Raw genomic sequence first — 14,833 nt, 5'->3', positions numbered from 1 at the left:
TTACTGCGAAATGGTCTGGATCGGTACAACATGGGTGCCCAGCATGTAACCATCAAGAGGAGTCAAAGCTGCATGTACTGTTATTTTGCCCCAGGTGCAAAGTGGCTAGGCAATGTTGGCTTATGCAGTTGTGTCGAAATTTGGGGTTTGTGCAATGCCAGGTGGCATTTAGAGTTCTGAAGCACAATACCTCTAAGCCCATTGTCTTTTTTGGTCCCCGGTTTTTAAACGCAATGTGGCTCAGGCGATGGGCACTCTTAGAAAAAGAGAAAAAGAGAGACTAACAACAACAATAATTCAAAATATTAGTGCATAGCTCACTTTACCCTTGTATTTATGGAGAGAAGCAAATAATTCTTTTTTTATTATTTCTTTTAATGGTTTTTTAAATCTTATAATCTTTTAATATGAAATGATGATTTTTAATTGAGGTATATTATGTACAATCCTCTACAGTTTTATGTATTATATTGATCTTAATAATTATGCTTGCACTGCTTGATCTTCCCAATGAATTGATTTGCCAGCTTGCATATTTTTCTTTTTTTTTCTTCTGTGAATTATTGCATTTGCACTTTCATTGAATCAAACGCCAGGATGATCCACGTAGCCAATTTCCCCTTGTTGAAACAGTCGTTCATTCAAACTTTTATACTTGTGTTTGGTGTGCTTTAATCCTATAATGTTATGTTCTGGAGTGTAATGTATTTATACTTTCATGGTCTTATGGACCAAAATAAATGTGTTTGATGATGATAAGCAACACACCCCCTATGAGTGGAGGTGGTTGTAGTGAAAGGCAAAAAAGTCCCCTATGAGTGGGGGTGGTATTAGTGATAGGCAACAAGTCCACTATGAGTGGGGGTGGTAGTAGTGAAAAACAACATACCTCCTATGAGTGGGGGTCATAGTAGTGATAGGCAAGAAGTCCCCTATGAATGGGAGTGGTATTAGGGATTGGCAACAAATCCCCCAAGTGTGGGGGTGGTACTAGTGATAGGCAACAAGTCCCCTATGAGTGGGGGTGGTAGTAGTGATAAGCAACATACCCCCTATGAGTGGGGGTGCTTGTAGTGATAGTCACACAGCACCCTATGAGTGGGGGTGGTAGTAGTGATAGGCAACAAGTCTCCTATGAGTGGGGGTGTTGATAGTGAAAGCCAATTTCCCCTTGTTGAAACAGTTGTTGCATTCAAACTTTTATACGTGTGTTAGGTGTGCTTTACTCCTATAATGTTATGTTCTGGATTGTAATGTATTTATGCTTTCATGGTCTTATGGACCGAAATAAAGGTGTTTTATGATGATAAGCAACATACCCCCTATGAGTGGGGGTGGTTGTAGTGATAGGCAACATACCCCCTATGAGTTGGAGTGGTTGTAGTGAAAGGAAACAAGTCCCCTATAAGTGGGGATGGTATTAGTGATAGGCAACAAGTCTCCTATGAGTGGAGGTGGTAGTAGTGATAGGCAGCATACCTCCTATGAGTGTGGGTGGTAGTAGTGAGAGGCAACAAGTCACCTATGAGTGGGGGTGGTATTAGTGATAGGCAACAAGTCCCCTATGTGTGGGGGTGGTATTAGTGACAGGCAACAAGTTCCCTATGAGTGGGGGTGGTAGTAGTAATAAGCAACATATCCCCTATGAGCGGGGTGGTTGTAGTTATAGTCACACAGCACCCTATGAGTGGGGGTGGTAGTAGTGATAGGCAACAAGTCCCCTATGAGTGGGGGTGTTGATAGTGACAGGCAACAAGTCCCCTATGAGTGGGGATGTTGATAGTGATAGTCACACAGCACCCTATGAGTGGGGGTGGTAGTAGTGATAGGCAACAAGTCCTCTATGAGTGGGGGTTGAAGTAGTGATAGTCACACAGCACCCTATGAGTGGGGGTGGTAGTTGTGATAGGCAACAAGTCCCCTATGAGTTGGGGTGGTAGTAGTGATAGGCAACACGTCCACTATGAGTGGGGGTGTTGATAGTGATAGTCACACAGCACCCTATGAGTGGGGGTGGTAGTAGTAATAGGCAACAAGGCCACTATGAGTGGGGGTTGTTGTAGTGATAGACAACAATTCCCCTATGAGTGGGGGTGGTAGTAGTGATAGTCACACAGCACCCTATGAGAGGGGGTGGTAGTAGTGATAGGCAACAAATCCACTATGAGTGGGGGTAGTAGTAGAGATAGGCAACAAACCCCCTAAGAGTGGGGTTGTTGATAGTGATAGTCACACAGCACCCTATGAGCGGGGGTGGTAGTAGTAAAAGGCAACAAGTCCACTATGAGTGGGGATGGTAGTAGTGATAGTCACACAGCACCCTATGAGTGGGGGTGACAGTAGTGATAGGTAACAAGTCCCCTATGAGTGAGGGTGGTAGTAGTGGTAGGCAACATGTCCCCTAAGAGAGGGGGTGTTGATAGTGATAGTAACACAGCCCCCTACGAGTGTGGGTGGTAGTAGTGATAGGTAACAAGTCCCCTATGAGTGGTTGATGGTAGTAGTGTTAGTCAGACAGCACCCTATGAGTGGGAGTGGTAGTAGTGATAGGCAACAAGTCCCCTATGAGTAGGGGTGGTAGTAGTGATAGGCAACAAACCCCCTAAGAGTGGGGTTGTTGATAGTGATAGTCACAGAGCACCCTATGAGTGGGGGTGGTAGTAGTAATAGGCAACAATTCCCCTATGAGTGGGGGTGGTAGTAGTGATAGTCACACAGCACTCTATGAGTGGGGGTAGTAGTAGTGATAGGCAACATGTCCCCTAAGAGAGGGGATGTTATTAGTGATAGTAACAGAGCACCCTATGAGTGTGGGTGGTAGTAGTGATAGGCAACAAGTCCACTTTGAGTGGGGTGGTAGTAATGATAGGCAATAAGTCCCCTATTAGTTGAGGTGGTAGTAGTGATAGTAACACACAACCCTATGAGGGGGGGTAGTAGTAGTGATAGGTAACACATCCCCTATGAGTGGGGGTGGCAGTAGTGATATGCAACACGTCCCCTATGAGTGGTGGAGTGCTTAGTGATAGTCACACAGCCCCCTATGAGTGGGGGTGGTAGTAGTGAATGGCAAAAAGTCCCCTATGAGTGGGGGTGATAGTAGTGATAGTAGTGATAGGCAACAAGTCCCCTATGAGTGGGGGTTGTAGTAGTGATAGTCATACAGCACCCTAAGAGTGGGGGTGGTAGTAGTGATAGGCAACAAGTCCACTATGACTGGGGGTGGTAATAGTGATAGACAATAAGTCCCCTATGTGTGGGGGTGGTAGTAGTGATAGGCAACAAGTGCTCTATGAATGGGGGTGGCAGTAGAGATTCGCAACATACCCTCTATGAGTGGGGGTGATAGTTTTGATAGGCAACATACCCCCTATGAGTGGGGGTGGTAGTAGTGACAGACAACAATTTCTCTATGTGTGGGGGTGGTAGTAGTGGTAGAAAACAAGTCCCCTATGAGTGGGGGTGGTATTAGTGATAGGCAACAAGTCCCCTATGTGTGGGGGTGGTATTAGTGACAGGCAACAAGTCCCCTATGAGTGGGGCTGGTAGTAGTGATAAGCAACATTCCCCCTATGAGTGGGGGTGGTTGTAGTGATAGTCACACAGCACCCTATGAGTGGGGGTGGTAGTAGTGACAGGCAACAAGTCCCCTATGAGTGGTGGTGTTGATAGTGATGGGCAACCAGTCCCCTATGAGTGGGGATGTTGATAGTGATAGTCACACAGCACCCTATGAGTGGGGGTGGTAGTGGTGATAGGCAACAAGTCCCCTATGAGTGGGGGTGGTAGTAGTGATAGACACACAACACCCTATGAGTGGGGGTGGAAGTTGTGATAGGCAACAAGCCCCCCTATGAGTAGGGGTGGTAGTAGTGATAGGCAACAAGTCCCCTATGAGTGGGGGTGTTGATAGTGATAGTCACACAGCACCCTATGAGTGGGGGTGGTAGTAGTGATAGGCAACAAGTCCCCTATGAGTGGGGGTTGTAGTAGTGATAGGCAACAAATCCACTTTGAGAGGGGGTGGTAGTAGTGATAGGCAACAAGTCCCCTATTAGTGGGGGTAGTAGTGGTAAGCAACATACCCCCTATGAGTGGGGCTGGTTGTAGTGATAGTCACACAGCACCCTATGAGTGGGGGTGGTAGTAGTGATAGGCAACATGCCCCCTATTAGTGGGAATTGGTAGTAGTGATAGGTAACAAGTCCCCTAATAGTGGGGGTGTTGATAGTGATAGTAACAAAGCACCCTATGAGTGGGGGTGGTAGTAGTGATAGGCACAAGTCCACTATGAGTAGGGGTGGTAGTAATGATAGGCAACAAGTCCCCTATGAGTGAGATGGAAATAGTGATAGCTACACAGCACCCTATGAGTGGGGGTGGTAGTAGTGATGGGTAACAAGTCCCCTATGAGTGGAGGTGGTAGTAGTGATAGTCAACAAGTCCCCTATGAGCGGTTGAGTTGATAGTGATAGTCACACAAGTCTCCTATGAGTGGGGGTGGTAATGGTGATAGTCACACAGCACCCTAAGAGTGGGGGTGGTAACAGTGATAGGCAACAAGTCTCCTATGAGTGGGGGTGGTAGTAGTGATAGACAACAAGTCCCCGATGTGTGGGGGTGGTAGTAGTGATAGGCAACAAGTCCCCTCTGAGTGGGGGAGGCAGTAGAGATAAGCAACATACCCCCTATGAGTGGGGGTGATAGTAGAGATAGGCAACACCCCCCCCGATGAGTGAGGGTGGTAGTAGTGATAGAAAACAAGTCCCCTATGTGTGGGGGTGGTAGTACTGATAGGCAACAGGTCCCCTATTAGTGGGGGTGGTAGTAGTGATAAGCAACATACTCCCTGTGAGTGGGGCTGGTTGTAGTGACAGTCACACAGCACCCTATGAGTGGGGGTGGTAGTAGTGATAGGCAACATGTCCCCTATGAGTGGGGATGGTAGTAGTGATAGGTAACAAGTCCCCTGTGAGTGGGGGTGGTAGAAGTGATAAGCAACATACCCCCTGTGAGTGGGGCTGGTTGTAGTGATAGTCACACAGCACCCTATGAGTGGGGGTGGTAGTAGTGATAGGCAACAAGTCCACTATGACTGGGGGTGGTAATAGTGATAGACAACAAGTCCCCTATGTGTGGGGGTGGTAGTAGTGATAGGCAACAAGTGCCCTATGAGTGGGGGTGGCAGCAGTGATAGGCAACAAGTCCACTATGAGTGGGGGTGGTAGTAGTGATAGACAACAAGTCCTCTATGTGTGGGGGTGGTAGTAGTAATAAGCAACAAGTCCCCTATGAGTGGGGGTGGCAGTAGAGATAAGCAACATACCCCCTATGAGTAGGGGTGGTAGTAGTGATAGGCAACAGGTCCTCTATTAGTGGGGGTGGTAGTAGTGATAAGCAACATACCCCCTGTGAGTGGGGCTGGTTGTAGTGATAGTCACACAGCACCCTATGAGTGGGGGTGGTAGTAGTGATAGACAACATTTCCCCTATGAGTGGGGATGGTAGTAGTGATAGGTAACAAGTCCCCTGCGAGTGGGGGTGGTAGTAGTGATAAGCAACATACCCCCTGTGCGTGGGGGTGGTAGTAGTGATAGGCAACAAGTCCACTATGACCGGGTGTGGTAATAGTGATAGACAACAAGTCCCCTATGAGTGGGAGTGGTAGTAGTTATAGGCAAATGTCCCCTATGATTCGGGGAGTTGATAGTGATAGTCACACATCACCCTGTGAGTGGGAGTGGTAGTAGGAATAGGCAACTAGTCCACTATGAGTGGGGGTGGTAGTAGTGATAGGCAACAATTCCCCTATGAGTGGGGGTGGTAGTATTGATTGTCACACAGCACCCTATGAGTGGGGGTGGTAGTAGTGATAGGCATCAAGTCCACTATGAGTGGGGGTGATAGTAATGATAGGCAACAATCCCCTATGAGCTGGGGTGGTAGTAGTGATAGTCACACAGCACCCTATAAGTGGGGGTGGTAGTAGTGATAGGTAACAAGCCCCCTATGAGTGGGGGTGGTAGTAATGATAGGCAACAAGTCCCCTGTGAGCTGGGGTGGTAGTAGTGATAGTCACACAGCACCCTATGAGTGGGGGTGGTAGTGGTGATAGGCAACAAGTTCCCTATGAGTGGGGGTGGTAGTAGTGATAGACACTCAGCACCCTATGAGTGGGGGTGGAAATTGTGATAGGCAACAAGCCCCCATTATGAGTAGGGGTGGTAGTAGTGATAGGCAACAAGTCCCCTATGAGTGGGGGTGTTGATAGTGATAGTCACACAGCACCCTATGAGTGGGGGTGGTAGAAGTGATGGTTACACAGCACCCTATGAGTGGGGATGGTAGTAGTGATAGGCAACATGTCCCCTATGAGTGGGGATGGTAGTAGTGATAGGTAACACGTCCCCTGTGAGTGGGGGTGGTAGAAGTGATAAGCAACATACCCCCTGTGAGTGGGGCTGGTTGTAGTGATAGTCACACAGCACCCTATGAGTGGGGGTGGTAGTAGTGATAGGCAACAAGTCCACTATGACTGGGGGTGGTAATAGTGATAGACAACAAGTCCCCTATGTGTGGGGGTGGTAGTAGTGATAGGCAACAAGTGCCCTATGAGTGGGGGTGGCAGTAGTGATAGGCAACAAGTCCACTATGAGTGGGGGTGGTAGAAGTGATAGACAACAAGTCCTCTATGTGTGGGGGTGGTAGTAGTAATAAGCAACAAGTCCCCTATGAGTGGGGGTGGCAGTAGAGATAAGCAACATACCCCCTATGAGTGGGGGTGGTAGTAGTGATAGGCAACATCCCCCCAATGAGTGGGGGTGGTAGTAGTGATAGACAACAAGTCCCCTATGTGTGGGGGTAGTAGTACTGATAGGCAACAGGTCCCCTATTAGTGGGGGTGGTAGTAGTGATAAGCAACATTTCCTCTATGAGTGGGGATGGTAGTAGTGATAGGTAACAAGTCCCCTGCGAGTGGGGGTGGTAGTAGTGATAGACAACATTTCCTCTATGAGTGGGGATGGTAGTAGTGATAGGTAACACGTCCCCTGTGAGTGGGGGTGGTAGAAGTGATAAGCAACATACCCCCTGTGAGTGGGGCTGGTTGTAGTGATAGTCACACAGCACCCTATGAGTGGGGGTGGTAGTAGTGATAGGCAACAAGTCCACTATGACTGGGGGTGGTAATAGTGATAGACAACAAGTCCCCTATGTGTGGGGGTGGTAGTAGTGATAGGCAACAAGTGCCCTATGAGTGGGGGTGGCAGTAGTGATAGGCAACAAGTCCACTATGAGTGGGGGTGGTAGAAGTGATAGACAACAAGTCCTCTATGAGTGGGGGTGGTAGTATTGATTGTCACACAGCACCCTATGAGTGGGGGTGGTAGTAGTGATAGGCATCAAGTCCACTATGAGTGGGGGTGGTAGTAATGATAGGCAACACGTCCCCTATGAGCTGGGGTGGTAGTAGTGATAGTCACACAGCACCCTATAAGTGGGGGTGGTAGTAGTGATAGGTAACAAGCCCCCTATGAGTGGGGGTGGTAGTAATGATAGGCAACAAGTCCCCTGTGAGCTGGGGTGGTAGTAGTGATAGTCACACAGCACCCTATGAGTGGGGGTGGTAGTGGTGATAGGCAACAAGTTCCCTATGAGTGGGGGTGGTAGTAGTGATAGACACACAGCACCCTATGAGTGGGGGTGGAAGTTGTGATAGGCAACAAGCCCCCCTATGAGTAGGGGTGCTAGTAGTGATAGGCAACAAGTCCCCTATGAGTGGGGGTGTTGATAGTGATAGTCACACAGCACCCTATGAGTGGGGGTGGTAGAAGTGATGGTTACACAGCACCCTATGAGTGGGGGTGGTAGTAGTGATAGGCAACAAGTACCCTATGAGTGGGGGTTGTAGTAGTGATAGGCAACAAATCCACTTTGAGAGGGGGTGGTAGTAGTGATAGGCAACAAGTCCCCTATTAGTGGGGGTAGTAGTAGTGGTAAGCAACATACCCCCTATGAGTGGGGCTGGTTGTAGTGATAGTCACACAGCACCCTATGAGTGGGGGTGGTAGTAGTGATAGGCAACATGCCCCCTATTAGTGGGAATTGGTAGTAGTGATAGGTAACAAGTCCCCTAAGAGTGGGGGTGTTGATAGTGATAGTAACAAAGCACCCTATGAGTGGGGGTGGTAGTAGTGATAGGCAACAAGTCCACTATGAGTAGGGGTGGTAGTAATGATAGGCAACAAGTCCCCTATGAGTGAGATGGTAGTAATGATAGCTACACAGCACCCTATGAGTGGGGGTGGTAGTAGTGATAGGTAACAAGTCCCCTATGAGTGGAGGTGGTAGTAGTGATAGTCAACAAGTCCCCTATGAGCGGTTGAGTTGATAGTGATAGTCACACAGCACTCTATGAGTGGGGGTGGTAGTAATGATGGGCAACAAGTCCCCTATGAGTGGGAAAGATAGTAGTGATAGGCAACAAGTCTCCTATGAGTGGGGGTGGTTATGGTGATAGTCACACAGCACCCTAAGAGTGGGGGTGGTAGCAGTGATAGGCAACAAGTCTCCTATGAGTGGGGGTGGTAGTAGTGATAGACAACAAGTCCCCGATGTGTGGGGCGGTAGTAGTGATAGGCAACAAGTCCCCGCTGAGTGGGGGTGGCAGTAGAGATAAGCAACATACCCCCTATGAGTGGGGGTGATAGTAGAGATAGGCAACATCCCCCCGATGAGTGAGGGTGGTAGTAGTGATAGACAACAAGTCCCCTATGTGTGGGGGTGGTAGTACTGATAGGCAACAGGTCCCCTATTAGTGGGGGTGGTAGTAGTGATAAGCAACATACCCCCTGTGAGTGGGGCTGGTTGTAGTGACAGTCACACAGCACCCTATGAGTGGGGGTGGTAGTAGTGATAGGCAACATGTCCCCTATGAGTGGGGATGGTAGTAGTGATAGGTAACAAGTCCCCTGTGAGTGGGGGTGGTAGAAGTGATAAGCAACATACCCCCTGTGAGTGGGGCTGGTTGTAGTGATAGTCACTCAGCACCCTATGAGTGGGGGTGGTAGTAGTGATAGGCAACAAGTCCACTATGACTGGGGGTGGTAATAGTGATAGACAACAAGTCCCCTATGTGTGGGGGTGGTAGTAGTGATAGGCAACAAGTGCCCTATGAGTGGGGGTGGCAGTAGTGATAGGCAACAAGTCCACTATGAGTGGGGGTGGTAGTAGTGATAGACAACAAGTCCTCTATGTGTGGGGGTGGTAGTAGTAATAAGCAACAAGTCCCCTATGAGTGGGGGTGGCAGTAGAGATAAGCAACATACTCCCTATGAGTGGGGGTGGTAGTAGTGATAGGGAACATCCCCCCAATGAGTGGGGGTGGTAGTAGTGATAGACAACAAGTCCCCTATGTGTGGGGGTGGTAGTACTGATAGGCAACAGGTCCCCTATTAGTGGGGGTGGTAGTACTGATAAGCAACATACCCCCTGTGAGTGGGGCTGGTTGTAGTGATAGTAACAAAGCACCCTATGAGTGGGGGTGGTAGTAGTGATAGGCAACATTTCTCCTATGAGTGGGGATGGTAGTAGTGATAGGTAACAAGTCCCCTGCGAGTGGGGGTGGTAGTAGTGATAAGCAGCATACCCCCTGTGCGTGGGGGTGGTAGTAGTGATAGGCAACAAGTCCACTATGACCGGGTGTGGTAATAGTGATAGACAACAAGTCCCCTATGAGTGGGAGTGGTAGTAGTTATAGGCAAAAGTCCCCTAAGATTCGGGGATTGATAGTGATAGTCACACATCACCCTGTGAGTGGGGGTGGTAGTAGGAATAGGCAACAAGTCCACTATGAGTGGGGGTGGTAGTAGTGATAGGCAACAATTCCCCTATGAGTGGGGGTGGTAGTATTGATTGTCACACAGCACCCTATGAGTGGGGGTGGTAGTAGTGATAGGCATCAAGTCCACTATGAGTGGGGGTGGTAGTAATGATAGGCAACAAGTCCCCTATGAGCTGGGGTGGTAGTAGTGATAGTCACACAGCACCCTATAAATGGGGGTGGTAGTAGTGATAGGTAACAAGCCCTCTATGAGTGGGGGTGGTAGTAATGATAGGCAACAAGTCCCCTATGAGCTGGGGTGGTAGTAGTGATAGTCACACAGCACCCTATAAGTGGGGGTGGTAGTAGTAATAGGCATCAAGTCCACTATGAGTGGGGGTGGTAGTAATGATAGGCAACAAGTCCCCTATGAGCTGGGCTGGTAGTAGTGATAGTCACACAGCACCCTATGAGTGGAGGTGGTAGTAGTGATGGGCAACAAGTCCCCTATGAGTGGGGGTGGTAGTAGTGATAGGCAACAAGTCCCCTATGAGTGGGGGTGGTAGTAGTGATAGTCACACAGCACCCTATGAGTGGGGGTGGTAGTAGTGATAGACAACAAGTCCCCTATGTGTGGGGGTGGTATTAGTGTTAGGAAACAAGTCCCCTATGAGTGGGGGTGGCTGTAGAGATAAGCAACATACCCCCTATGAGTGGGAGTGGCAGTAGTGATAAGCAACATACCCCCTGTGAGTGGGGCTGGTTGTAGTGATAGTCACATAGCACCCTCTGAGTGGGGGTGGTAGTAGTGATAGGCAACAAGTCCACTATGGCTGGGTGTGGTAATAGTGATAGACAACAAGTCCCCTATGACTGGGGGTGGTAGTAGTTATAGGCAAAAGTCCCCTAAGATTCGGGGTGTTGATAGTGATAGTCACAGAGCACCCTGTGAGTGGGGGTGGTAGTAGGAATAGGCAACAAGTCCACTATGAGTGGGGGTGGTAGTAGTGATAGGCAACAATTCCCGTATGAGTGGGGGTGGTAGTAGTGATTGTCACACAGCACTCTATGAGTGGGGGTGGTAGTAGTGATAGGCAACAAGTCCCCTATGAGTGGGGGTGGTAGTAGTGATAGGCAACAAGTCACCTAAGAGTGGGGGTATTGATAGTGATAGTAACATAGCACCCTTTGAGTGGGAGTGGCAGTAGTGATAGGCATCAAGTCTACTATGAGTGGGGGTGGTAGTAATGATAGGCAACAAGTCCCCTATGAGCTGGGGTGGTAGTAGTGATAGTCACACAGCACCCTATGAGTGTGGGTGGTAGTAGTGATAGGTAACAAGCCCCCTATGAGTGGGGGTGGTAGTAGTGATAGGCAACAAGTCCCCTATGAGTGGGGGAGTTGTTAGTGATAGTCACACAGCATCCTATGAGTGGAGGTGGTAGTAGTGATGGGCAACAAGTCCCCTATGAGTGAGGGTGGTAGTAGTGATAGGCAACAAGTCCCCTATGAGTGGGGGTGGTAGTAGTGATAGTCACACAGCACCCTATGAGTGGGGGTGGTAGTAGTGATAGACAACAAGTCCCCTATGTGTGGGGGGGTAGCAGTGATAGGCAACAAGTCCCCTATGAGTGGGGGTGGCTGTAGAGATAAGCAACATACCCCCTATGAGTGGGGGTGGTAGTAGTGATAGGCAACATACCCCACATGAGTGGGGGTGTTAGTAGTGATAAGCAACAAGTCCCCTATGAGTGGGTCTGGCATTAGTGATAACCATGCAAACTCTTTAGTGGTCTGTTGCTAGTGGACAGGATATAGACCCCCTGGGTGTGTGTGACATTTGGCGTGTATGTGTCGTTTGTTTGTGTGGTGTTTTTTTTGACTTACCGTCTGCGCTGTCCACTTCTGTTCCTGATCCGGTCATAGATGTGCAGTATTGGTATGACCTGCACAATGGGATTCATGATGGGTTCATCTCGTACACGCTGCTTGTTGCTCCGTCTCCTATCCGTTTCTAGCTGGTCCGTCTCATAGCCGTGGATTGTGTTCTGGCGCAAATCGTACCTGATATGCAGCTTTCCCTAATGCTGTAATGTGCTGGACGTGGCGACCCGTTTGCCGCATAGGAATTATCCATCGTACTTGTCCGGCCGGAAAATGCAGTGAAAATGGTTCAGTGCAACTCGATTGGGTGTTTACAGGTCTGGCTTGTGTGGAAATTGTGGATGGAGTCGGAGTGTACGTGTCGGTTCAAAAATTTGGCACATTTCCATATCATACTTCTTCACCTGGACCGTCCAGCACCTCGAACGATTCAGCAGTTAGGTAAGGCTACGGACAGCTCATTGAGCTGTCCGACCGAGACCGGAATCGACCCCTAAGTGTGAAAATTCACACCACACACAATACATCAAGAAAAGGGGTGGGACCTTCATATAATCAGCATAGAAACGTGTTGCACCAATCAAATTAATTCTTTTCTGAGTCACATGGGATGTACAACTCCTACGTGGGCTCCATAACTTCGTAAATTCCACACAGTAAAATGCATTAGAACAGCATTGAAAATGTATTTCAAGTGTAATCATACTGTTTTCTTTAGTCTATTAGTGAATCTCTTTACTTAAAGTATCCCTTATAACTGTCTATATATGTGTTTTAGTACTCTCCCCAACAAAAAAACTGGGAGAGCCAAGTTCCCTACAAGACCCTGAAATACGTGACGCAACTCCCACAAAAATAGGAAAATGACTGTTAAAATGTTCTTCATCAGTAGGTATGTTATTTTCCATACAATAATACCATATTTCTTACCTTAAAATAAACATTGTGAGTCTCAATATATGGGTTTTACTACAACCAAAATGATGCCAGAGGCACGTACCGAGTGCGATGGGTGCACAACTCTTCATTTTGTAGTATAGAAAAGGACATTTAAGAAGTTTACAGACTAGACCTAGTTGATGTTTTGAACATGTTGCTAACCTTTAAACTGCTTTTCTACTACATATAAGCCACTGCTGACATGTGCTATAGCATACATACCAATATTTTATACAAATGTGGAAGTCATGAATACTATCGCATTTCCACCAAACAAACTCTTACTTCTGTAAATTATAAATCATCCAATTGTGTTTTCTCTGCAGTTCCATAATACATAGTGATATGGTGAAGATGCTAGAGGAACAATCACATTCACAAAGTTACAGACACAAAAGGTCATTGGAGACATTTCTTCACTGTCCTTTACACAGCTTTAGTATTTGAGATGCACTATACATTTAACCAACGAGGTACCACTTACTAACTACCCATTAGAAAGTACTTCATTTGGCTAGTGGTGTTGCATAAAATGTTGGCTTCTTGTTGGATAAATAGGCAGGGCAGGATTCGTTCTGCCACGATGCTCATTTCAGACAAATAAAACTGCAATGGGAAGCAGTTATAGATATAAACAAAGCAGGTGTCCACATTGAAGCTCCACTTCTGCAAAGTACTAATTATCCTAACTTCGTAAGCATGACCAAGGCAAAATAAGTATGTTTTCTTTGCAGTTCCACTGAAAAGGTTTTTGTAATCTGTGATGGAAGTGTTTTCATCATTGCATTTCTTGAACACAGTATCTGTGATGAGGGTGTTGATTTTTATCATCTGCTGCTGAGACCACAGATTGTGTTCTAAACTTTTAAAAACTAGAAGTATATAAACCTGCGTAGAAGCCACACCTATTTGAACCTGCCCCATATAAATTAGCAGTATGCAACGTCTTCTCATCCTTTTTTCCTTGATGATGGGCAGCTCGCTAAAAGGACCCCAAGGACATTGTGCGCTGATTTGGACATGGGGTCTTGATGCCAAGGAATATGATTGCATCTCCACCAAACAAAGAAGCACTTTGGGCCAGAAGTAGGTGGCCCAAATACCGGTTGGTAAGGGTGAAATTCGATAAATTTCACCATTACCGATCGGTATTTAGGCATTCCTGATGTAAGGAAGGATTCAGTACTTGGGTAGAGCTGTTGTACAAAATGGTGACTTCTTCTTGCATAAATACACAGGGAAGGATTCATTGTGGCACAATGTTCATTTCACAGAAACTGAACCTCAACAGATTACCTTTAGGAAATAACATTTTTTAAAATGTTCAAAATTCACTGAAAAAATCCAAAGGTTATAGGGACATTCAGCCTGATTCATGATCGGGCCGTTTTGCGAGGCTCAAATAGCGAATCATAAGGAATCGCTATTTGAGACTCGCAAAACGGTAATCATGTAGGAATCGCAATATTAATTGCGATTCCCACTGATTCCTTATTTGCGATTAGCTAATTGCTAATCGCAAATAAGGAATAACTCCCCATGCATTCCTATGGGCCAAAAGGCCCATAGGAATGCATGGGGAGTATTCCTTATTTGCGATTAGCAATTTGCTACTCGCAAATAAGATAGCGATTTAAAGGGTGCCAGGGGTGTCCAAAGGACACCCTGTAGCACCCCTTATATGCAAATTGAAACAGGTGTTGCGCACACACATGTCCAAAGGACATGTGTGTGTGCAACATGCAACTTAGAAAAATGCTTTTAAAAGCATTTTTCTAAGTTTTTGCTATTTACCGAGAGGTCTGCCCTCTCGGTAAATAGCGGCCCAAAATTGCATTTTCGCAATTTTCAAATGCTTCATGAATTGCATTTAAGGAATCTCAAATAGAGATTCCTTAAATGTAATTCCTCGCAATTTAGCGATTTAGCAATTACCGATTTTTGCATTTGGGATGCTGAATCCCAAATGCAAAAATCGCACTCGCAAAGGGCCGGATTCTCAGAATCCGGCCCTTTGCGAGCCGATTTAGCCTTCATGAATAAGGCTGATTATACTTAGGAAAGAACATGTACATTTTTTTTATAAGTTCACTTTATAAAACAAAGGTTTAGGGAAGCTATAGTTAGCAAACAGAATTTAAAAAACTTAGAAATTCACTGAAAAAAACAAAGTTTACAGGAATGTTATAC

Source organism: Lissotriton vulgaris, chromosome 3_1, assembly GCF_964263255.1.
Source record: "Lissotriton vulgaris chromosome 3_1, aLisVul1.2, whole genome shotgun sequence".
Taxonomy (NCBI): domain Eukaryota; kingdom Metazoa; phylum Chordata; class Amphibia; order Caudata; family Salamandridae; genus Lissotriton; species Lissotriton vulgaris.
This window is presented reverse-complemented; position numbering follows the sequence as displayed.